Source organism: Phalacrocorax aristotelis, chromosome 7 (assembly GCF_949628215.1).
Source record: "Phalacrocorax aristotelis chromosome 7, bGulAri2.1, whole genome shotgun sequence".
Lineage (NCBI taxonomy): Eukaryota > Metazoa > Chordata > Aves > Suliformes > Phalacrocoracidae > Phalacrocorax > Phalacrocorax aristotelis.
Genome location: NC_134282.1, coordinates 3,324,486 through 3,350,178, shown reverse-complemented (window position 1 = coordinate 3,350,178; position 25,693 = coordinate 3,324,486). Strand labels below are relative to the sequence as shown.

The following is a 25,693-nucleotide window of genomic DNA, read 5'->3' as shown; positions in this document are numbered from 1 at the left end:
CTATTCCCTTGCTTAGTTTGTTGGGTTTTTTTGTGATAATACTTGGGAATGATGAAAAGCTTACTTTCCTTGTGGTGATTCGCTTCAAATTACTTGCTTTTAAGACTGTTTTAGTAGGACCAGGTCCATACGAACTCTGGCACAGAAACTATTTCTTGCGTGAATATTTGGAAGTGTCATCGGAGGGCAGCAAAGAATATTGCACTGCTGTAGGTACACACCTTACATGTACAACAAATGGAGGATTATGCTGCAGACCTATGGGGTCCTGTAATCTTTCTGTTGATACTGGCTATTGCTGTGGGAACCGTTGCGGAGCACCTACGCTATGAAGGAACTACCTCCGAGGAGGAAACGGGAACCTTGGGGATCACCTCTATGTAAAAGTGAAATGTCCGGTGCCTCTGGCCAGTGTAGTGGGGCTGTGTCTGAGGCCCCGTTGTGGAAGCCTATTAAAATATTAGTGTATTTACTCTTTTAGAAGTGTCTGAGAATACCTGTGGAAGAAAATGATTGACCAATCAGGCAGCTGCCTTTGTCAGCCATTAAAGCAATGCAGTTGTGATGCAGTGCCCTCTTCTGCGTTCAGTAAATGGGCTGTAACAGCCATTCGGACCATGCGTCGAGGTGGGGAGAAGAAAAAAAAAGATGATTAAAACAGGGAGATAGTTACATGGTGTCAGAAACATGCCCCTCAAATTTTCATTTCAGTGGTGAGGTGCTGCGTTACTGCATATTTTCACTGTATCGGTCGAGAATGAAGCCTACACAGCTTACACGAGAGAGGCATATGTGAATTACTCAGAAAAGCCTGGTCTTGTTTCCAGGCCAGAGTGTTGGCCTGGAGCTGATACTGTCAGCTTATGTTCAACACGCTGAACTACTGGTTACTCAGTCTTCTTTCTCAGTCAGACAAGCATGCAAAAGTATGCCGTTTTCTCCCTGGATGGAATGAGAACAAATGCAAAGATATTTTTAAATTGGATTGAATTCGTGTTTTCCTACCAGCTAATCACGTGTATTAGATGCTTGGTGAGCATCTGCTGTTTGAAAAACAGATACAACATGGGCAAGGATGTCTGGCACAAGCCAGATGGTTTGAGTTTTGTCTTCATGGAAATAGTAAAAAGAAAAATACATGTAGTGCACAAAGAAGGTATGGAGAACATGGTGTTTCCAGAGGAAAAAAATAAAATTGCATCTCTAGTTCTGATCTTTTACCAGACTTTGCAATTTTAGTACAGAGCTTTTCTTCGTTACCGGGTTGTGGCTTCTTTTCTCTCGCTTCATCCACCTACTTGTAACTCCTTGAAAATGAGTATTTTGGAACATGCTTTCTCGCTTTCATCCTTGGTCAAAGAAAAGGTTGGGGTTTTTTTCTTCATGTTTTCTGACAGCTGTTTTTCATAAGTGTGTGTGGAAAAACACTTATTTCCCATGTGGTCTAGCTGGCTTTTCTGCACTGTTAGTACTCCACTGTAACATAAAGCGATTCTGCATAGACACTTCATTTCTGATGTATTTTTGTACGCCAGCACTTAAGTCTAGATTTTGAAGTTGAGTGGATAATTTACATTGAAACTATGAAAATCGGAATTCACTAAACTTGCATGTGTATTTTACATGGGTTTCAGTTTCTAAACGGTTCTAAAGAGCACTTCAGTTTTCTCGAGCAAATCAGGTCTGTTCTCCAGGAAAAACAAAAATATATTTCCAGTGAATTTTTAAATTAATATGACCGTTCAAAGGTCCAGCGCTTCAGAACAAGAAAGTCCCATGACCAAAATTTTCCTGGGAAGTGTGTTCAAACACAGGGTACTTCTGTGTCACAAGCATGGAGTTCTGTAGGGTTGGGGTGGCTTGGTTTTTTGTTTGTTTTTTTTTTTTAGGGGGGTTGTTTTTGTGTGTGTGTGGTTTTTTTCCATTTTTTGTAAAGTTACTTTTTTTGCAGTTCGTTCTTTGTTAAAAGGAACATAGTGCTGTTGTATTTTGTGGAGTAATGCACAGATGGTTCTTGCCCGTAAACATTATCAACATACCCCTGAGTATAGGCAAGTGAAATGAAATACACATTGTCGTATATGTAGTGGTTATACACAAAAGTATGTAAGCATACAAGAATTTGATGTATGTGCAATCTTGATCAGATAGGCTTGTGGCTTCTGAATTTGAAAATAGTTCCAGAAAGTCTGTAGAGGACATTTATAGGAGTTTTTTTCCCTGAGTTTCTATCCTAAGAGCAATCTGAGATGTATTAAAGGAAGTGTGTGTTTCTTAGGAAATACAGCATTTGACCAGTAGTTATTAGTTGTTATTTCAAATTATGTGAAATTAACCTGGGATGGTCTCCCTTTTGAAACAGGTGTTAGCGTTTTTTTATACACTGTACGTATAATGCTAAGATAAACATGTTTGTTGTCTAGTTGCTGATAGATCAGGGTTTGATAGAGTTGTCTTTGGGTAAGTAAAATACTTGATGCTGCTTCTTAATGTAGAGCTGAGTTTTGTTTGGTAGGTCATTCCAGCATAATAAAGATAATTGAAAAACTTACTTTTGTACCACCTTTCTCAAGTTTAAATATATTTTTGAGAAATAATACTGATGAATATGGACTACTTGTCTTTGTTTGGCTTGGTTTTTCCTTTATAAAACGTCTTTCTAGTTCGAAGTGGCAAAGCCTCAGTAATTTATTCCTTTTTGTGGCAGATACTTTGTGTCATTCAGTTTTGAAGTCTGTTTCTTTCTACGTTTAACGGAGACGCTACTTTATTCTTTTTTTTTGTGTTGGAAGGAGCTAATTAATGACACTTCCTAGAAAGATGAGATGGAAGTGTTACCAAAAAAAGAGGGGGGAAAAAATTTTCTTGACCTTTAGCGCATGGTTATTTTTAGTACCAGTTCAAAAGCCTGAAAATCACTGATGCCCTGAGAAAGCATAAAAGTGCCAGCGTAAAAGATATATCAAAGTAATTCAGTTTTTCAGAACTGAAATAAATGTGATTTAAAGGGAAAGTGTCAAGTTCTTGAAATCACATTAGCAGAAATTTGTTTTTTATTCTGTTAGAAGGCTTGCATTTACACTATTGGTTCTAGTATAAATTAACCGAAAGCTGTAGAAAAACTTCAGAGTTTGTTATTATGGTGCTCCCTAGGGAATATTAATCCATTTATTGTTTATCTCTGGCTTTGGAGGAATTTCCATCTAGAAACTCTTATTCAGTTACCCTGTGCAATGTGAAGTACCTCCATTTAAAGGGCAGATTGACACCAAGTTGTACTGGTTTATGAAGAAAAGTGGAAAAAGAACAGTATTTTCAGTGAAACTGTACAGAGGAAATTGTCTTAGAGCAGGATGAGCTGTGCCTCTCAAACTGGCTTAAAATGCAGACTGACCCTTGTCCTGATGTGCTTGGAGTGGAAGATTGGGTAGGTGTTTCACAAACAAAAGGCAGGCAGCAATCTGGAAAGAGAGAAAACCTGGGTAATTTGCTGATGGAGACCTAGACAATAGGGATCATCTTGTTTTGGCTAGCTAAATAACTCTTCCTAGGAACATCCTGTATGCACCAAGAAATTCCTTAATTTGCAGAAGCTGATGTAAATATTACCCCAGTCTTTCCTGGTAATCTTTTTTTTTAAATCAGGGTTTTTCTTAAGGCTTCGTTTCCGATAGTCCTACTGTACCACAACATGCAGTGTTGTGTGTCTGATTGCTGTTTGCTTCAGAACATTTTCTTTAATCCTCCCTGCCGTGGAGTACTAATCGGGGTCTTCAGAGGTCTGCACGGTACTTCGTTAGTTGTTGCAGCAGGTTAAAAATTAAAAGGAAGCGCCAATGAAAAATAAGTTAATGAGGAGTACTTTCTGCAGACTCAGTACTGTGAGAGTCTGGTTTATCGGGGCTTCATAACAAGAACAGCAATGCTAAGTAAAGAGGGATTCGGTGTTTATCGAAGATACTGTTAAGATGAGAGGCTTCTGGAGCTTTTCCAGGGTATGTTTTTGAAGGCTGTTAGCGTTTTTGTGGTACTTGTGGTTTTTTTAAGGTACTCCCTTGGCGGTGTCACAAGGACTGAACAGCAGGTCAAAAGTAAATATACGCAGCCTGAAATTTGCAGGGTTTTGCAATCGGAAGTGATAAAGTTAAACTGTTGGGAAGTGTTTTGTTTTTTTGCGTGGTGTGTGGTGTGGTTTTCTTAATTGGTTTTCCTTTAATGGATTATAGATTAAGATTGCAAATATTTGCTTAAGTAGCCTGCTATTAAAATACATGCCTTAATTTGTAAACTTCTAAATTCTTTTCATTAGCAGCCTAGTGCCTTTCCATTATTTAGATGTGAAAATCTGGACCAGATTTATTCATCCCCCCAGCCGCTAACCTTTGTTTCTCTTTAGCTTCCTCTGGTGGTGTGTTAAGCCCAGGTTTCCAGGGTGGGGATGTGTGGGTGTATTAGGCAAAATAAAAGGCCTTACCTGGAGTATGTACCAAACCAAAATGAACCTGAGGTAGCTGGTATCTGAGCTGCTGGGCTTTTGTAGTGACTGCTTTAGTCAAGCCAATTTGGGGGCAGTGAAACTTGGATCTCTGGGTTTACAGGTTGACCACCCAGTGCTTGAGTCAGGACTCTTGCTCAGCAAAGCATTCATATTTGAAATAGTATGTTTCCCTCTGCTAACTCAACAAATTAATGAGGAACGTTTGCTGAAATCTCACTGACTTCACTTCTTTATGAGGAGATAATTACTTGTTTCATGAATAAAGATCCGCAGTCACTGGCAAACTCGGATGACTATGAATGCTTTGCGACTGGCTAAAACAAAATAGGAGATAGCCAGGCCGCCCATTTAGTGCTCTGAATGCTTTAACAGTCTGGTCTGACTTTCCTTAGCTGAAGGTCAAGGGCTGATCCCAGTTCTCACAGGTGCAGGGTCCCTTCTACATAGTCCTTACGCATGTAGGTTGGGTGAGAGCAATGCTTGGATCCTTGAAGCGAGCGCGTCATACTGATGTGAGAGGCAACGCTTGCATCTCCTTACATCAGCAGGCATCAAAGGAAACTTCTAAGTTAGTAGTAAAAGATGTATGAGGATAAGAGCGGGGTCGTCGTCATCTTGTTACACAGGGTAGAATATAATTTACAGACTAGACAGTTGTAAAGCTTGGGCTACGATAAGTACCTAAGTAAATAAGTACCTAAGAAAAGTCTGAACTGTTGAAATGCATTGCCATAGTGCCAAGCTAGGGTGGGATTCAGAAAACAAACAAAAAAACCCAGCCAAGGAAGCTGGAATGGATTTGTATTGCGTTCTTTGCTTCAAGAATAGCCTTCTGAATTGGATTCCTAGTGCGAATTTGTGAAGACTTATGCATGAAGATCCATGAAAGTTGATTTCAATTAGATTTTTTCCTGATCTGTGTGTGAGTTTACTAGCTTTAGGCAGGCCTGTAAGGATTCCAATGTCTTTTTTTTTCCTCTAACAAAATTTGATAGTGCTACAAGTTCAATGTTTCCTTTTAACAAGCAGAGACCTTACTTAGCAGAGACTGCTAGAGAGCTGCAGCTCCGTGCATCGGTAATTCGTGCCTGTTCTCATCCAAACGTGGCTGCTGTTAGACTTGAGTGGACTTGAGGGCAGACCTGCTGCAAATCTGGTAGTTTGAAGAGAATTAATTTGGCGGAAGCAAATGTGTGAAAAGACTTTGAGTGTTTTGTACTGCTGTTTTGACTAATGCAGACTTGACTAATACAAGTCAGTTGCGCCGTTTCTGTGTGTTCATCCCCCCCCCCCCCCCCCGTCCCCCCCTTACATCACATGATGGGCTTTGACTGGAACAAGTGGGCACTACCAGAGGTAAATCAGTTAATCATCTTACAGAGTAAGTCTAATTTGAGAGGTGAATGAACAAATTTTAAATCCAAAACGCCCCAAAACCTGTTAATAAAGTAGTTTATATGTATATATTACTGAAATATAGTTGCTCCAACCTAGTTCCAAGGTAACTGAAAAAGTATTTTTCTAGATTCAGAATTAAAATACCAATATCAGAGGTAGTACTTTATCCGAGTAGAAGTTCTGTAGTTCTGCAAGCTCTGTATGGTCAAACTAGTATTACATCTATATAGAGCAAGGCAGGGTAGATGCTGTGCAGCTGTATTCCTTGTCTGCCGGAGCTACCCCGGAGGCTGCTTGATGCTCTGAGGCTAGAAGAGGTGTGGAGTTCCCTGGGCTGATCCCGTGGTGTTGCTGGATGTGTTAATGGGACCGGGAGATGTTAAAAGTGGCTTTCCATGGGTTGTAAGGCAGGAGACGGAAAACTAGTAGCTCTGTCAAAGCTGGGGATAGGCTCCTGGGGAGCTCCTCCGCTGATGTAATCTGTTGCTTTCTAGACCCTGTGGCTATTGCAAATGTAGTCACGGGCTTTAAGGAAGTTGTCTCAAAGCCTTTTTTTAAGAAGTGAAGTTTCTTTCTTTTTTTGTAAATTTTCACAAGGAAAATGTTAAGAATATGAACATCTAACTAAACACGGGGGAATGAACTGGGATGTGGAAGTCTTGGTCAGTATTCCTATGCAGCTGTTGTTCCCCTGTACGGCGAAGGCAGCTTTTCTTTCCTGTGCTTTCATTTCCCTGTCTATAAAGTGAGTGATGTTATGCTTTCTAAAGAAATTTCAAAAATAGCAATAAAAAAGCAGTGAATTAGATTTAGGAATTAGTTTTGTATAGTTGTATGATTTTTAGAAACCTTATTATGTCACTCGAGTTATCAGCCAAAATTGTAATCTCATTGAATGACCGATGAAGTTTATTCTCACTGGCCATCAGTGTATCAAGAACGATCTACGTGGCAAGACAGTTGCTAGGATAATAAATAATTGAAAATACAATTAAAGACGAAGCAAAGGCCATATAAATAAATGTGACCGTGTCTCTTTGTGCACTCAGGTCAACGATCGCAACAGGCCTATGCAGCTTTGTGCTGAATAGTCGTGGTTTGAATAGGAAGGCTAAAAATGGATAATTATGGAGGCAGTGAGATGTTTTGTCAGGCTGTGTTACTATCCTTTGGGCTGTAACTTAATGCTGATCTAGTAGTAACAACACCATGGTGTCTCCAGTTTCACGTGAACCGTAGCTTCTGGTCGATGATAATGCATTCCGCCGTGACTTACGCTTCTCATATACCAGGCTGTAATGTGTTCTTCGCCTTCCCCGTGCGGTGTATCTCCTAGCATAAGCTCTAAGTAGAATAGTAGTAGTAGAAACCCCTTTTTTTGATAATGAGGAAAGCTCTGCAAATATTCACGGCATATCGCGTACAATTCCTGTGTCAGGGTTGCTTGGGGGACAGGTATTTTTAATCAAAGATAAATGTCACAAAATGGATCTTCTGGCAGAAGGATGCTTTGGTTCATCACTATAGGCGGAACGACTTAAATGCAATCACATTTTTGGATCTGTTTGCGTTCTGTTATGTATTTGTATTCTGGACGTTTTCCTTGTGAACAGAGGATGTTGGGGGGACACACGACCTGACCCAACCCAACCCCCTCAAACAGTTAAGAAATAGGAAGTGTTGCTCCAGAATGGATCACTGGGAGGAGATGTTTATGACAGCTTTTATGCATTGAATCGGGAGCAAAGGAATGATGAGAGAGTGGGAAGGTTATGTGGAGCCAAACGTGCTTTGTCATGAGTGGGGAATACTCTCTAGTAGAAAGTCATAAGCGGCTTTTAAAGTAAATTAAAAAAAAAAAAAAGGAAGGAGTAGTTACAAATTTAATTACTCCTTTCCCGTGAAGTAAAACTTGTATTTATTGTACATTAACTGTAAAATGGAAGTGCAGAAGTGCAGCTAGGCCACATCGTGTCTGGTGGGAGTGCACTAAATGGGCTGTAGTTGTATAACTGTCCATTAACACACTGGAGAGCTCGGCAGTTCCAAAAGAGACGAGAACTGGTCCTGCCATTGGAGTTCCGAAAGGATCTTTTTAACAGTAATCCCATTATACCTCGAAGGTAACCCATCTCATGAAGATGATTTGTATTTGTATCCTGATATGATAGAGTGAAAGGGGAAAAAATCTCTTTGTAAAAATTCTCCACCACTATCTCCATAATCTCTACTTGAGTGAGCATCAGCCAAGTGAGAAAATGAAAAATTATAACCTGCCAAGCATCAGTGGCAGACTGAAATGAAAAAATTGCAAGCTAATAACAGTGATGCCTCAGAAAAAATTGCTGGCCAATTTAACATTGCTTTATCCAAGGTCACATCTTGCAGCTGATCATTTTTAGTAATTTGCAGATGAGGACTTTCTACCTTTCTGATGGCAAGTGAAGATCAGGGAAATGCGGGGTACGGCTTAAAACTCAAGGTTATCAATCTCTCCAGATCAAGAGCAAGATCATGTTCCCTGCTTATTTGCTTAAGTCTGGGCACAGAAATTCTTTCCACTGTAGTGAAGTGGGATGTCTACGCTACCTTTTATGGCAGCGATAATGTAATATGAAAACTCACAGTGGAGTGAGGCTGACGAAAGGGTTGAAAGTAGGAGAAACTAAAACTTGGCAGTGACTTTTGGAGCAGACTCTTGCTAGTGTTCATGTGATGATTTTTACATAATGGTGTTAAAAGAGATTATGTTGCATGTTTTTGAGGTTTTTTAAGGAATGTGAACCTATTGCAAGCTAATACACGAGACAGGCATACTGTAAATGGAGTCCTGTGAAATAATCAAAGCACTTTACTGGAATCCAGGGTGTGAAAATCTTCAGTGAACTGTAGCAGCACTGATTTTCCTCCAGCACAATCTACACAACTATCTTACCATCCGAGAGCGAACCCTGCTACAACGTTTGCAAAGCACTGGCACGCTGTCACTTACTTGAAACGGACCTTTCTTCAACAAATGGAATGTATCAGGAGTTTGTGGAAGCTGCCGCTCGAGGCCTGCAGTGTGGAGAGCTGTGCGAGGTGAAACCCTCCGTGCTGTGTTCGTGTGGTTCTGTCCTCCTTCTAATGGAGGATATGCAACATCCTGAGATGCCGAGTGTACGCAGTGGTTCTAGGGAGATTTTTGTGGTCTGGCGGTTCAAAAATCTTGTCTGGGTAATTTTTTTTTTTTCAGCCACTGAGTAGTTGCTGCACAGAAACGAGTGCAGCACTTCTGCTGGCACGGAAAGCGGAATGGAAGGCTGATGGAATACCCTGTTTGTAACTGCCCTGTTTTCTAACCATATAGGTCTTCTCTGTCATTAAAATAATAAAAATACTTGAGCAGTTCTATTCAAGGACTCTCCAAAAGCATTCATTTTTATTCCTGTATGTGTGAGCTTTGTAAGCTAGGGCTATTCTGTGTCGAGATGGCTGAAAGTGTCGCTGGAGTGCTTTTCAAGAATGAGAGGATTAACTTGCAAAAGGTGTTACTGGTGTTTGTTAATGAAATGATGGCCGTGATCGGAAGCCTGGGCTTGAGACTCTGAGCCTCTAGAGCCAAGTCTTGGGCATTTGCTCAATAGGAGCGGGAGGTGAACTCCCAGCTGTATTTCCCAGCTTTCTGGGGAAGTTCCCTATCAGATCACTCATGTCTTGTCTGGCTTCTGAGATCTGACAAGATTGCAGCTTGAACTGTTTGATTTTTCTTGCTGTCATGCAATACATCATATTGAGTTAGTTCAATAGCCCTAATCTAATGCTTACTGCAATGAAGCTGTGAATGTATCAATCAATACGTATTTCAGTAAACGCAAAGCAAAATGAAGATACTTCTGACAACTTCTGTCCATTTCATTATCTCTTCTTTTAATCACAAAACTGTCTCTTGAAGTTTCCACACTTCCTGAAACTTTGTTGCCTGTCTTCTCTCATATACATTAGGCTGATGCCAGCAGCGCTCTCCTCTCCTGAACAAGGTTCCATCTAATGCGTTAGGTTAATCTGCGTCATTCCTGCAGCAGAAGGAACCTGAATCTTTCCTGACACATCCAGGCAGCTGCGGCAGGCAGACCTAGCAGCAAAAACTTCAGGGAATATAAGACTTCAAACTTGATGTTTTATTGCCTTGTTATTTTTCCTCCTCAAAAGTTGTCTCGCTTTGGGATATTTGCAATGCAAGCGAAGCAAAGAAGCTTTAGTATTGCCATCCTCTAGCATCGCTCCGGCTCACCATCTAGTAGTATGTGATGTCTAATATTCAGGTTCTGGCAGGGTGTGCTCTGTCCCCATCCAGACAGAGCAGCAGTTGTTGGATGCTCATATGCAAAGCGGAATTGTGTCACTGAACTATGTGATATTTTCCCCATTTGTACTAAGGCTGCTTTCTGTTTATGCAGGAAAGCGTGTTTCTGCGTAATATTTCTAAGCGTACGTGCTCTCATATATACGCTCTTGCCACCATTTTTATGGCAGTATAAAGGAGTCTCAGTGGAGATTAAATTCCTCCCCTTTTTCTGTAAATCCGACCTGTAGTCAAATTTCTAGTGTAATAGTTTTCTTTTAACGTTGCAAATATTGAGGTAAGCATACAGGTGAGAAGAAGAAACAAAGCATAGAGAGGATAAATATCCGTACCCAACTAGGCGTGAGGTTTTCTTCATACCTTCCAGGACAGCACTGAACTAGTTGTCCCTTTCTTCTGTTTATGGCAGCAGTGGTGTTTAACATATTTTGTTCTGCATCTTCTCCGCGGGAATGAAATGGCAGGGCACACCTTCCTCGTGCTTGCTTATACACGACCAGCCATGTGGATGCGCAGCACTCTGTGGAAGGAGGAGGCAGCACCCCTAGCTTATGGCTGGCAGTCGTAAACCTGCAGTTTTTGCCAGGAAAGAGGGAGTGCAGCGGGCGCTTCCCCAAATCAGGCCATTTTTGCTGGCTGTTGTGAAAAGATGGAGCTTGACTCTGCTTTTCACTTTTCAGGAAGCTTTAATGCTTTTGTGCAGTGTTTGGCCAAATGCTGATAATAGTCTCTATGAGGGAACTTGTGCACAAGGATTAATTTAGCAACGAAATTGCATGTAACAGAAGTGACTTCACCAAGAGAAAGGTAAGGTTAAAGCAAGTATTTAGGCTGGTTTTTTTTAAAGCCAGTAAGTCAGCGTAGATTAAGGCCGCTGAACACACATTAACACCTTGAAATAAAATCACAAAGTTGCACGTTTTTCCTGCAAAAATCTTCTGGAACATTGTACAGCTATTAACGAACGGTTCTTTTAGAGCCTCTCTTGGGGCAGGTATTTCTGTATGAGGGTTCTTGACTTGTAATTGTGCGAGAGATCCAAATTGTTTATTTGACCCCTCTGGCCTTAAAATGAACGTAAATATTTGCAGAGAGTTGTTTTTTTGTTTCATTTTTCTTTTGAAAATATTGTTTTAAGGTAACGCAGCCTGTGATCACACTTCTCTAAGTATTTTTCTGGTAAGTCTGTTACTTTCAGATGCTGATAGTGAAATGATGGAGAGATTTAGAATAGATGTCCTTTTTAAAGCTTGTGTGCTGATTATTAAAGTGTGTGAAAGGAGTTCCCTGGCCCATTACAAAATATTATTTTACCAGCAGAAAGCACAATGCATTCTGATGGCACTTATAATCGCAGTACTTCCCGAACAATTGCCCGGGTAGTTCATTTTCATATTGTTGGAAATCATATTTGCATGTTATATTTAATTGAAAACGGCGTGCTTTGCTCTGCGCACATCTGGAAATGCTCATTGGGTTTAACTTGAAAGCAAATGTGTATTTACTTCGCAGGTAAGCAAACATTTATCTATCCTGACAGGAGAATGCATTTTAATATCACTTGCATGTGATACCGCATCCCTATACAGCTGCGTTTCTCCAAGTTAAGCCAGTCCAGCGAGTGGTGGATACTGTATTAAAGTCAGGCTTGTCAGTGAAAGCTAGAACAAACACAGCTTTTCCTGCGGAGGACTTGGGCATTCTAGAAAGCCTGTTGAATAGAGTTTATCTTGTATTTTGCGGTAAAAATACCCTCATGAAAATAACTTATTTGTATGCTTTCTGGATATGTAGCTTAATCCAGGATTCTTTCCAAGACAGTCTGGACTAATATGAGCATTTTCTTGATGAGATGTCTACACATTTTGTTTCACAAGAGAGGAGGAAAGGGCTGTAGTCATTCTCCTGTTGGATGGAAAGAGCTACCGAAAGCATGTGGTCAACACTAGATCCTTCTGCGTTTTCTTTACACTAGTAGTGTTATTGAGTTTAATGATTTGGGGTTTTTTAAGCTTAAATTCACAGCTAAAATGCTGTCCAGAGTGTGGAACAGTTGTTAATTTAGCAGCTATTAATATGCAGTGATTGTGAGCTGAAATCAGGCTGGGTGTGGAAGAAATCTTAGTGCCTGGAAATCGGTGTTACCATCTGACCTCAGTTTTTTCCCATTGTGTTATCTTCTAAAGGCCTTCTGCTTAACAGCTCTTTATAATGGCACATACTTCAGATAGCTGTGGGTACTTACTCTGTACGCTTCTGAATCCTTCTCCTGTGTCTTGTCATCAGACAGAGAAAATGCTACCCACTCCTAGCCCTGCATGAGGCCACCCCAGTCTAACTCGTGGTACGGCTAGAACTGGCAACAGGAGCGAAGGTTTTGTTGTATGAGCAGAACTGGGGACCGGAGTGAAACTCCAGTTTGTACGTCGAGTGGGCAGTCGTTGGGTAGGAACTCGGTTTGGTTGTTACCAGCCTGGGTGGCAATCATTCTGCGTGTGGAAGATACTGAACTAGCCAGTCTTCCGAAGCTGTTAACGTCCTTTTTTTTTTTCTTTTACAGACTAAATTCTAAAAAAAGCAGTGTTTCTTCCATGCTGCTTTTTTTTTTTTTGGTGGGTGTTCAGGGTAAAAATGTGTGTGACCTTGTACCAAGTACAGGATCAAATTCCATGGCATGAAAGTACATCTGAAAAGTTAAATAAAAATCCTTTCCTACAGATTAAGACCGCTGCCTTTCTCTTCCTTTTTAAACATTTAAACACACTCTTTACATGATGCTTAAGCTTTCAAGTCAAAGTTACGAGGTGCTTTAGCCAGGCTTGAGTCTGAGAACGAGACCCAAACCAGGACAATAACAAAATGACACGAAGATTGACTACACTGTGCTTGGTGGATGAAGTGAAAACTGCTGAAATATAAATCCTATATCCTGGGATTTCACTGCCTGCTGGAACTAATCTCATTAACTTAAAACCACCTGAGGCTTAAGAGAGATATACACTGCCGTGAGAAATTATATTTATCTCATCCTAGGGGGAAATCCTTTCCCTCCCCCAGCTTACCTTACTTTTGACTTTGTCATTGTTGAATTACCAGGTCATTTCTACCCCATGGGAAAGTCGTCATAGCTCAGAGCAGCGCAGTTGCTCTATCTGAAGTTCACTGCTGTATGAATGCTGAGATTGCCATTCAAGGTTGTTTTTCTTCAGTAATTTCCTAAAGAAAACAAAGATTAGAAAAAGAATATGTTAGCGGTTTACTTAAAGTTCCTCCAGAGTTACAAGAAAAGATTCCAGAATTAAAGGCATAAGGGAAACAGCTTATTGAAAAGATTTAGGTGTTTATTGCCATTGTAAACCAAGCACTGAGTGTTCTTTAACCAGCACAGTTTTAAGAGCTTGGTTGCCTCTGATAACTGGTAATTGGATGCAGAAATTTCAAATGCAAGGTTGCAGCTTTAAATCCAATGAGCGTTGCCAGTGAGAGCTGTGCGGTTACGTCCTTGATTGCTGCACTGTTTGGAGTGAGAGTAGATCCCAAATCTACGTTCAATATTGAACTCCAGCCACTAGAAATATTCCTCTTGACATGGAAGGATTTTGGGTGAGGACTTATCTGATAGTCTTGTTGGACTTTGGAGCAAGGCAAAATGACCTTGGTCAAGTTGGTCTAATTATGAAAAAAAAAAAAAAGGCAATTTTGAGCTATTCATTAAACAGCTCAAACCTAGGAGGATATTAAGAAGAAAAGTGAGATTAAAGCTGAGTTAGGTCTCAAAACCAAAAGCTAAAGGCCTGGTCTGAGCCGGTTTGCAGAAAGCCTCATGCAGTGAGAGCTTTTTGTGGTGAGGCTGGCCCTCAGCATACTGCTTCCAGAGCGGAGCCCAGAGTACGTTTGTGTTGTGGAGGTGCAAGTTTCTGTGACTAAGAGAAATGACCACTGACTGAAGCTGCACGTGATTTTTGTAAAATCCAGTTCAGTTCAGGTTTGTGGATTTGAAGGACAGATCTGTTGAAGTTCAACATTAATAGTGGCTTATTAGCCCCAAGTCACCATTTAAACGACCAGCCATTTAGAATGTCCTGTATTGATAGCTTATGTATAGGAACAACATTAAATACAGTTGCAATTGCAGACCAATTAGAGTAGTAAAAATGAAAATATAAGGCACGTTTTGTGTTTCATCCTCGTGGTGTGAGTAGCGGCAGGATAGAAAGTTGCTTTGCAGCAGTCTTATCCCTCCATATGGAGGACAAGCTGAAGCAAAGGTTTGCATTTTTGGAATGTCCTCCTTCCTTGTTGCTACAAGCAGAAGTGATGCGTGCTTCAGACCATTTGACTGGTATAACTGGTATGCTGTAGCAATGTTGGCCCCTGCGTCTTCTGTGAAAGTCATGGAGTTGGGACAACAGCAGCCTCCCTGAGGGCCACGTGAGGATGTGCAGAGGGTGTTGCCTTGTTATTGGAAACAGCCAGCACCCAGAGAGGCCTGTTCATCTCCTGATTTACCCACAAAGCCACCCTGTTGTTTCAGGGAGGTCCGCTAGGGTATGGATTAGACAAAACTTGGCTGAGCCGTTACGATGGTCAAGTTCTGTGCTTGAGATTGCAAGGGGTGTGTGTGTGTATGTTTTTGGCATGAATAATAAGGGAGTTTGCGGTGAACAGATAGATGACGCTTGGGTTGGGGGTGGGGACAGCAGGGTGGTTAGCTAGGGGTTTTTAGTTTGGAAGGGTGTTACTTATTTCTATGTGCGTATTGGACCTACAATTAAAGCGTGATGTAGCACTTTCTAGTAACAGATGGACTATAATATACTTGATGTTTCCAGCAGTGTTAGTAATAGCTCAGGTCAGTTTTGGTGCAGATCATCAGGAGTGTCATGCTCGTGTGTTGTGATTTGCTCGGAAGCCTACCCGAGTTCCTTGATAAATGGTACAGCAGTTCATTGGGTGAACTTTTATATGCAAGGCAATAAAATTTTGAATTAAAGGTTGAAAAACCAAGAACAAAATGCGGTGAGCACCCCAATGTTTTAATGGACTTTGTTCCCTGATATTTAACTGTCTTTGAAGATTTGGGTGCTCTAGTCTGATGTGAATGCCCCATTAAAGATGTTAAAGGGAATAGAATGAAATGCATGTGAGCAAGTGGTTAAGTGCATTCATGTGTCTGAATAAGAAATGTCCATGTAATTTACCTGGCCTATGTAGTGCTAGTTATATATTGTGATCTTGTCTAGGGGTAAGTGAATTTGGCCAAGTGTTTTTGTTTAATTATATTGAGTAATGAATCAATCCATGTATACATGATTACGATTTGTGTTGCTAAGAAGAGAGAGGCGTGCGCTTGCTGAACTCTAGCGTACGTTCCTTATCAGTCCTGTGTAAATAAGTACAGCGTATTCTAGTTTGTTTAGTGATGGACAGGCCGTTAATTCTTAAAATAGCTAAGGAGTAGGAACCTGACACCTTGAATGATTTATGTGTTTTCTTTGTAAGATTGTTTCTGTTTTGTAACCTTTAAAATGTGGGTTTTATGCGTGGTATCATTAAAATTTATACTCCCTCTAGTATGTGATATTAGTCATTATTGCTCTGCTGTGCCTCCAGATCACCTGTCTGAATTATAAAACAGCCTTCCTTGGAGCTAAATAGTAATTCTTTTTCCTTTCTAGAGTAAATGCCTGGTGACTTCATTATTTTCCATTGGTGCTTTCGTAGTGGAGCAGAGGTCAGAATCTGGCCTTTTCTGTTTTCCATCCAAATGTGAAAGGTTGCTAGGAGTAACTGCGTATTCCTAAGAATGAAATATGAAGGGTCTTTTAACTTAGGAGAATTGATATCAATCAGAAGAAACTGCCAGAGAATTTGTTTTGAAGTGCACTCTCTTTCTTCTGTGAACTCAGATTGATACGCTCAATAGGTGATTTAATACTGTGCTAGGCTTTGTTACGCTAATTTTAAAATGTTTCAGTGAAGAGTGAATCTTCAGTAAGAGGAAAAATATAAGCTAATGCTGAAAGTGAATCACAGTCCTTGTTTCTATCAGTTGAGACTCTTTAAAAAGACCTTATATACCGGGAAGGATTTTGCAAAAGACTTTGAAGTTCCACCTTTAGTCTGCATCCTCAAAGCGAAGGCGCCAAAAACCTTTCCATTAGAAAGCTGTGCCTTACTCTAAAAAGTTGTGGGCTTTTTGGAAGCAAATGAATCAAACGGGAAATGGAAGTTTTGCTTGAGCCACGGATTACTGCACTGGTTCTGCAAAGGTTGTCAGGCAAACTCTTTGTTTCTGCTCTGTAAGTGATGAAGATGACTCATCTCTCCTTCCCCGCCCCAAGAAATGAAAGCTCTTTACTCACAGTTCGTGTAGACAGATCGTGTAGCAGACTGCGGTATGATGAATTCATTGCAAGCTCCCCAAACATGGCTTAGTTAGCCAGATGTAATACAGAGGTAACATGGAATTGTTTTCTGAAACACAGATCGAACAGTGTGACTGTGAATGTTTTAGTTTTTTTTTTTAAACTCAAACTCACCTCATGCAAAAGATTCAAGCTGCTCTTAGCAATGCCAGAGGTGTTCTTTTTTTTTTAAAAAGAAAACCTTACTGTTGTAATAACTGTTTTACTGATGTTAACAGAGGATAAAATACTAATTTCAGTGCAGCCTGAGGCTACTGTGATCTATTTAGTACTGTCATCTATTTCCCTTGAAAGATATGTGATACAGTACTAGAAAACAAGTTTGAGCACCAAAAAGGTGTTATTGTTGGAATGCTTGAGAATGAAGTAGCTCAGATGGGAGGTATGTCAGAGGAAGTGCGCTCAAGTGTTAGATCCTCAAGCCAGTGGCGGCCTCCTGAAATATGTAGTATAATGCTGCATGTCGTTAGTTATTAAAATTCACTATCTGCCTCTGTTCCCAAATGAGAACTCTCTCAATGTTTGCATGGCGAGTTTCGTGTCATGTTCCAAATTTCCCTATTTATTTTTGCAATAAAGGAAATGGGAGGATCAGAGGTTCCTGCGCTGAACCCTTCCGGTAGCATGATTCCTAGAGCTGGAAGGGATGCTCTGTGGGCTTGTGCTTCCTCCTAATACCAGCAAAGGCCTGTTTCAAGTCTTGTCCTCCCCTCACCACATACACTGCAACTAGGCTTTCATTAAAGTAATGCTATCAAGTTGAATTTGCTCTGTGCTACGTACACATATTTAAAACTGTGAGCGAGCTCCATACATACGTGTCAGTGAGATAGTGAAGAAGGTAGAAAGAAGAGCTGTGATGCTGGTTAGGGGAGGCCGAGTAGTGTTTTTCATAAGGTTAATGCTTTCCAAATTGGAAGATATAAGATTGAAAGTGAAGGGCGTACTCCTTGTTGAGGGGAAGTGGTAGAGTGGTCCTAATCCAGAATCTCATTAAAGCGGCTGTCAGGATTCCTCTATTTTACCATCACCTCCCCTATTCTATAAGAGCCAACTGTCGTTTTGAGTGAGCATACTGCCAACGAGGCATTTACAAATAAATGAAAAATGTCACAATTGATTTTGCTCCTTTCAGAGTACTCTGTGTCAGCTTTGTCACAAACCCTTTGTTATTCTCTTTTTCAGATCTCTTGTCTGGACATTGGAAATAACTTTGGATGGTTCTGGGCTTCTTTCTGTTGGCCCAGGGTAAGCTCCCTGGATTATGACTTTTTATTAACATTTGTGCAACAGTTAAATAACATTGACTTTTCAGTGCTTATAAAGGATGAAATGCTAGGAATTCTTACCGATTACTTGATGACTGCATATCAAAGCAGGGTAATACAATCGACACTTGAGCACGCTACTAGCATAGTGGGTGTACTTCCTAGTTTCTTCTATAGAGGTATTTGTGAATTACGGTAATTAGCTTGCCCAACGTTGCATGCAAGCAGTACTAGCCCTGTAAAATATATATATCTATGGGTTTTCTTATTTGTTTCTAAAGAATATGAACTTTTAAGTTGACAGCGTTTTCTGCAATGTTTATAATTTCTTGTGCTCTTTCAACATATGTTACATAGTAGTTATAGTGCATAATGCTGCTTGTAAACATATCGAAAGGTAAGCTGGTTTTTTGTGTATTTGCTGGCTGGGTAAGTGAACCTAATGGGCAACATCGGTAAACCCCTTGTAATGCAAAAGTGTTAGCATAAGAATGGATATCTGTTGGAGTTTCATTATAAGAAATACTTGAGACGGTTTAGATACAGTGAAGTATCTCGACTACTTATCACGTCCAGTAAAAATGTCTTAGTTATTTCCTCCTTGAACTTCAGTTTTGCGATAGCAATCAGAAACACAGGGAGTGTTTTTACTAAAACTGCTGCGAAAGAGAACTCGATTAATGTGTATAGAAATGCTCATGATCCTTTGAATAGGAGTTGAATGTTTTTAATGACAGACCTAGTGCTACACTTAAGAGTCATTTCATCCTTTTTGGATTTTCTGTGACGTTCAAGAAGTGTAACCTGCAAGTATTAATAGGAAAGGAGTTCACCACTTCCCACTAACTTCAAAAAGTAAATTCACGTGGTATAGAAAGAATTGTTTTGTGTATTTCTGAAGGGATTCTTCAACAAAGATTCACAGCACAAAGCCTCTATTTCAGCACATGTCGTTTCCCTTGATAGCATATTTTAAAAAGGTGCTGCTCTTTGTCGCTATTGCTAATAACAGGTTTACAAAAACAGGACTGAAGAAAATCACATTGCTGTCAGTTTTATACTCTGGAAACTCCTAGAAAATCCAGGAAGGAATTGGCCGCTTTAAGTGAAAACAAGAACAATTTACAGTGTCACCTGCCCTCTATACCGATTCCTTTTCAGTTCCCCTCATCTGGGATTGTAATGTAGTCCAATTAGCTCGACTTCTAACACAGCAGAAATTTCTTTGCCTTAGTGTATGCGTATTTGTCAGCTGTTTGGGCATTTTTAATGTGTTTCGGTCACAGCCAGCTTTTACAGTTCTGACAGCCCTTTCGCTTAACTAAAATGAAATGTGTTGAATTTGTTTTAAAACCAATTTTAAAATGAGTATCTAAAATGACTGTTAACTTTCCTCAAAGTTTAGAAGTTTTGGGTTTGTTCATTTAGCTAGAAATCAAAACTTGCTGACTAAAACTACCAGAGAACACCGGGGATTTGTACTTGGGATGCTCTCTTTTGTTTACCTGTTAGTACAAACTCTGGGGCAAAGTTCTCTAAGGCAACCCCTAACACTGTGTTACCAGCAGTGGGCTGCCCAGCCTCGCTTTGCCTCTGTTTGCATTAGAAGAAAATCTGAGATGTGAATCTAGTGCAAAGACAGAAAATGAGTTCTGGCAGTGTGAAAATAGAGGGAGTAATTTCAGCGAATAAACTAGACGGTTCCAGGCTGTTATATTTGTGTAATTAATTATTATTGTTACTGTAAACAAAGAGAGAAGGAAGGGAAACTTAGACAAAAATGAAGCAGAACTCAGCACTGTCAGCCCTACGCATCCCCCAAACTCCAGCCCCCCATTTGACTTTAACAATACGCTAAATTGTTTTGACGTAAATCTAAGTGGAAGTCTGTAGCATTTCAGATCAAACGGGGCACGCACTTATGGGTGAAGCAGTGCTGCAAAGGGAAATTGGGAACGTTTCTGTAACGCCTTGAAACACTAGCAAGGTATTGGCTAAATGTGACGTGGCAGGTTCGCAGAAGCGTAGACTTTTGATCACCAAATCTCAGCATATAAACATAATACTTAGTTTCATAACGTTACTGAAGTTGATTTGTCCCAGCTTCTTCGACAGAGCTGGGCGTACTCTGAGGCGTAGTTATGCATATGTAAATCTCTGTATGCCAGCTGATGGCGTATATGAGAATTACTTCCCTATATTAATGTGAATCATCAGACTTCTCTCAACTGCTGGACGTCCCTGCAAGCAACGGATGAAGTGTACTGATCAGCAAAATTACCATGAGTTAGAATATCACTTCAGCGGAAGATATTCTACGATCTCCTTCCATCAAATAGCAAACATAGACTAGTGGGGGAAGAGAAGAACATGTGAACACCACTGCTGCTTATTTAGCTCACTGAGGAACTTGCAAGGAGGGAATGGTCCCAGGAAAAGCCGAAGGGATACACACAGCATTCGTTCCAGTGAGAACCCTTCCTGGTAGCAGGCCGAAGACAGTGCTGTACTGGTAATACAGGTTTCTAATAAACTTATTTTCAGCTAGGAGCAAGGGAATAGGGAAGTGAACTGAGCGCTCTATCTTTCTCAGTCAGTTTCTGTTCTTAAACTGTAAATGAAAATGTTAAAACAATTAAAATTTCAGTTTAACTGATTGATGACAGTAACTTATTTGGCTCCTGAACCCAGAATATTCCTGCAGCCCCTTTTCATACACCAATGTCTCTTTTCCTGTTGAAATTAATAAAGGCGCTGTATTTCTAGGTTGTGAGGACTTGCTGGTCTTGTATTTTGGCAAGGTGAATCACAGACCCTTGCCAGTCCCCAGATAGATGACTCTTCATGGCACTGTTTTTCTATATATGAAGAAAAAGTAGTTGAAGAAGGGGAAAGTGAGGGAGGATGGTCTGTTCACGGGGGGGAAGATAAGATTTGGAGGAGTTGTCATTCGTGAGTTTGTCAATTATGTAGTTACAATTTCACTTTTAGAAGATCCATTTTAAGATCCTGAAGATCCTTTCTCATTCAAATCAGGCCAGTTTCTAGCACCTCTTCTGATTTGCACCATGTTATTCCTTGAGTGTCCACGTTATTCCATTGACTTCAGGGAGATCACTCATGGAATAAAGAAATTGTTCCTCAGCTCTTTGTACCCGAGGCTCTGCTCTTTGCTTCTGCTGCCTTCAGCTGTTATAAAACATGATTATCCAACTGGTTTCCTCTGAACTGTTTTGTGTAGATGCTTTATAAATAGCATTGCTTCAGGTAGTGTAATAGAACTCACAGCAGAAAGGACATGTGAAGAAGACATGCCCATGAGACAGTGCTAACAAACAATTTGCAGTTCCTCTTTGCCATGGCTCAGTGAGTCAGTTTGAGGTAATTCCTTATTCAAACAGGAATAATGAGGTAAAATGCATTTTACTCATTTTCGGTGTGGCATGGTGGTCAAGCCTGAACCACTTAATTTTAGGGGGTTGGACAGGGCAAAGGGAAGAGCTAATCACTTGCTTAATTGATCATTCTCTCACAGTTGCCTCTAACTGTAATGTGTTAATGATGGGCGGAGAGATTAACCATCAGAAAATCTCCCAAACTGTACAGGAAAATACCACGAAGTAGCTTAATGGTGGAATAGTTTAATTGCTGCTTAATCAGCAGAGCAAAGGCGGGGGAGGAAGCTCACGCTGACCCCTAGGTTCCAAAAGAGTCTTTTGCCAAAACAGTAACTCGAAATGCACGCAGTACGATCGCCTATGCATAGTATATTTGAGAGCAGAGGGAAGTGGCTTTGACTGCGTTTCCTTGAGTCATTATCTTAGCAAGAACATCTTGGGAATAGTTTCAACGCTCAAAAGCGTTAGCAGGACCTAATGCATTTTAATTTTTTCCCCATGAAACTGTAGTATTTGTTTAAGCAACAAATAATGATAATTGCAGCTGGGTGTTTTTTTGCATTTACTAGAACAAAGTTGTTTGAAATTCCTTTTAGAATTGGTTCCCAGCTACGTATGCCTGCGTATAGATTTGAATTACTGTAATAAAATCAATGAATTGTTATTAAGTTAGTAGCATTGGCTCTAGCTGATAACCTTGTAAATTATAGCTATAGTTAATGATGGCTGAACACCAGTCCTATGATGCTTCTCTAGCTCTAGAAACAGGTTATGCAAACTTGTGGCCGATTCCAGCGGTCTTCAGTAAAACAAAGATTTTTGCACGATGTCTTCATGTAAAGACAGCAAATACACCCTTCTGTCCCCCGCCATCTGTTGTTAGGGGCATTCCCTTATTTTTCCACTGGTTCGGGGAAGAATTTGGCTCAATGTTCTCGAATGAAGTGTAGTGCCATAATTAAGATTTTTAACATTTGTAGAAACTTGACTTGCATGCAGGAGGTAGATTGTGACAGCTTGCTATGCCATGCTAAAATGATGCATAAGTACACATAAGTAGAGCGATGTTTTCATCAACAGAAATGTGTTGCTGTTTAAAGTTGATTCCCTCCATAGGGTGCCATAAAGTAATTAGAGGACCATAACGTAATCGTTCAGTATCGTGTGTAAATTCCTTAGAGGGATGAATTCATTTTTTCTGACTGCCATAATGTACGGCTGACCACAGAAATACTATAGAACTATAAAACCGTCTGTAAAACAAAGTATAGTTTTTCTAGACTAGCATATTTATTTTATAAAACTCTTAAAAGGCTCATACTTCTAGTGATTCTCTTGCTTCTAGCAAACTGGGAGTGAAAGTATTTATCTTAAAATTAAAAATCAACGTGAAATGCTGTGTACTTTGCCCTAAAGAAACGGCGAGTAAAGTATTTGTCTGTGAGGACCAAAGGCTTATTAGGAAGTCTGTGCCAACACAAGAAGGATCTTTTTTGTTACAGATGATGGTGAGTTTTTGCAGCTAGTGTAAACTAATACAGCGATAGCTGCATACCCTTAATTTAAAGGATGAGAATTCCGAGCAGGTTTTTCCCGGCAGTGAATGGAGAGCTGGGTTTGTCTAGTTGAGACAAGTGTTACCAACCACCCCCGTGACTGGGGTTTTCTTGGATTATATTTATGACCAACATTCTAAGCATGAATTTGCAATAGAGAAAGGAGCTCCCCACAGGCAGCGCTGACAGAGGAAGACTATGCTCTTCTAGGTACAGCACACCTGAGTTCAAAAGTGAGTGTTTCCTGTACCTTAAGACCGATGAAGGAGATAATCTTCTTGGAAGAGTTTTGATATTTGTTTTGGTGGAAGCAGGATCATGCACAAATGCTTGGTTAGCAGGAATGACATTTAAAAGTGATCAGCAATACTGAGCAGCGATCAGTAAATCGAGCTGTTTAGTTAAGAGACTCCTTTATTTAACGTATTGTCAATTCTGTGGATTTGTTCATTATTAGAAAGAATATATCTATATCCATGTGAATAAACCGTCGTCATCCTGGTGATGTCGATGACAAAGCTCTGACGGATTTCAGCAACGTTATGAATCTCTCTGGTGGAGATTCAGTGTATGTGTATGGGTACAGAACTGGTCAGAGCAAAATATTTCACAATCCTGGTACGAACACTTTCATTACTGTGAGGCGTCTCAATGCATTATGGAAAAGAACTCACCTTGGTTCCCATCCAGAGCGGTCTGCTACCCAGCTCCAAAGGTTTACAAGGATCAGGTTGTTCAAGGGAAGCAACGGTTTTATTTTCACAAAAGCTAAAGCCATAACGAAGAAATTATGACCCAATTTTTGGTTAAATGCCACATGACCCTAGCTCCCCTCCCCCAACACCACCTGCGCAGCAAACAAATAATATTGTAATTAAAGTAACTGAGGTTTCAGCCTCAACAGAGAGGATGGCCAGGCAAAACGTGGCGCTTGAAGAAAATGGAACTTAAAAGCCTGAGGCGTCAATGTGTTGTTTAGAGACAGGATCGAGGGACTTGAATGTTGGCACGTCCAGGTTGTTGGGAAGCTTCTCCTCGAGGGTTAAGTATTCGTGTTGTTTTCGCTTCTGCTTCTCCAAGTCCACCTGTGCCTTCTCTCAGAATCAGCTATGCCTGCCATCTTCTCAAAGCACTCTGCGCTGGGAGTCACTGACGTGGTTACTGCACATCTCACCCATTTGCTGAGAGTTCACCGAGTAATGTGTGTTACAAGCTTTATGTTATCTGTTACGTTCATTAAGGATGACTCCTTCAGGTAGATAGGATCCTTTGTCTTGCTTAGATGGTGCTATCACTGTTTTAGTCAACACCTGTATGATGAATATCTTCCAGAAAATGACAAATTGGATTTTGGAAGTATAATAATTTCATGAGCTCAGTTGACCTCATCTGAAAGAGAATTTTGTTGGTACATCCATTTAAACTTGTCCTTTAAAACATAAGATGGCACTTTGCCATGTTCCCCCATTTACCAAGTGCCGTGCCAAAAAATGAGTAAATGCGCTCTTTTTTTTCCCTGTACAATGGAAGTGATAAACACCACCTATTTCTGTTTGGACCTCCTAAAACTTATTCAATCCGTTTTCTTTGCTTTTCTACTTCTATACTCGCTTCTTCATTTCATTTATCCATTAGTTCCCTTCCTTTCGACACACACAAAAACTCTGCCTAGTAAATACATGTTGAGACAGAGCAAGTAGAAATAAAGGAATGGTGGGGGCAGGACTAAAGTGGCTGGCAGAGGCAGAGCAGAAAACGGGATGTGGCCCTCGGCATTTTAGTTGTGAATAGTTTGGCAGGTCTACAATGTTTGTAAGAATGCACTTGCAATACGAAGCGAGAGCACCTTGTTTTATGGCTTTTATAGCGGTATTGGTTCCTTCAGCCAAACGTGAGAAGCCTGCTACCTTTCTTTTTTCCCTGGTGTTTTTCATTCATGTTTTTTGTGTACCTTAGAATCAGCTGAAGCTTGACAAACGCAGGTGTTCTTAAGACTTCAAGCTATACTTCAGATCTTTCTCCCCCCTCCCTTTGCATTAAGAAATATCTGTTCAAATGTTTTTATCGTTCCTTTATGATAGGCATTTCGGATACCTACTGCCAAATAAATAAAACTGCCTTCCTAGCTTAAGGAGCCTGGGATGTTTCTTGTTTGTTTGTCGAAATCTGTTGCTGTACAGAATGTCTTTGGTTGTCATAGTAAAGATGATGGTCTGGCATTGAAATGAGAACATAATTAACATTATTTTTACTTTTTTCAGGACTTGGAACAAACAGTTACTTAAACCTTAACTTGTTAGGTGTAATACCTCTAAGAAATCTTGAGAGAGACGGCGGCAAAGCAGCTAAGCTATCAAGGAAAGTACCGAATGGCTGCATTCCCCAGAGTTTGCTTAAATTTGAAAGTAGATAGGAACTGTGAAGAAATATAATGCAATCTGGTAAAGAAGCGGCAGCATTACTGTGTCTGAGGCCAGTGGAGTTATGTACTGATATAAAAATCTCATATTAACCTGGAATATCGGTGACCTCATAAAACACCCTAAAGTTGCTTAGCTTACATTTGTCCTTGATGCCTCATTTTCAGTGTTCTGTGATGTCGAGATCAGTTTATACTGTAAACTCTGGGGAATGGAAACCAGCTCTCTCTGCTTGCTGTGGGAAAGGCCCTGCAAACCCTTTCTGGGCCGGCTGTGTTAGATTGTGACATGCTAAATGCAAAATGACCACCGAGCTGAAGCAGCAGTGAAATGGTGTTATGTTCCTGGTCTTAATTTTGTGGCAGGTTAAGGTTCACTGAGC

The 25,693-nt window shown here is 40.4% G+C and overlaps 1 protein-coding gene across 5 annotated transcripts in view; it reads left to right on the top strand.

The window, feature by feature from the left end:
- NAALADL2 (N-acetylated alpha-linked acidic dipeptidase like 2) overlaps nucleotides 1-25,693 on the top strand; it is a 503,571-nt gene that overhangs the window by 8,301 nt on the left and 469,577 nt on the right. Inside the window, exon 1 of one of the 5 annotated variants that reach the window (XM_075098452.1) lies at nucleotides 17,855-17,917. The exons of the other annotated variants lie outside the window; for them this stretch is intronic. The gene's annotated coding sequence lies outside the window, so the exon portion shown is untranslated. Of the gene's footprint in view, nucleotides 1-17,854; nucleotides 17,918-25,693 lie in introns of those variants that run through there. 5 annotated transcript variants of the gene reach the window in all.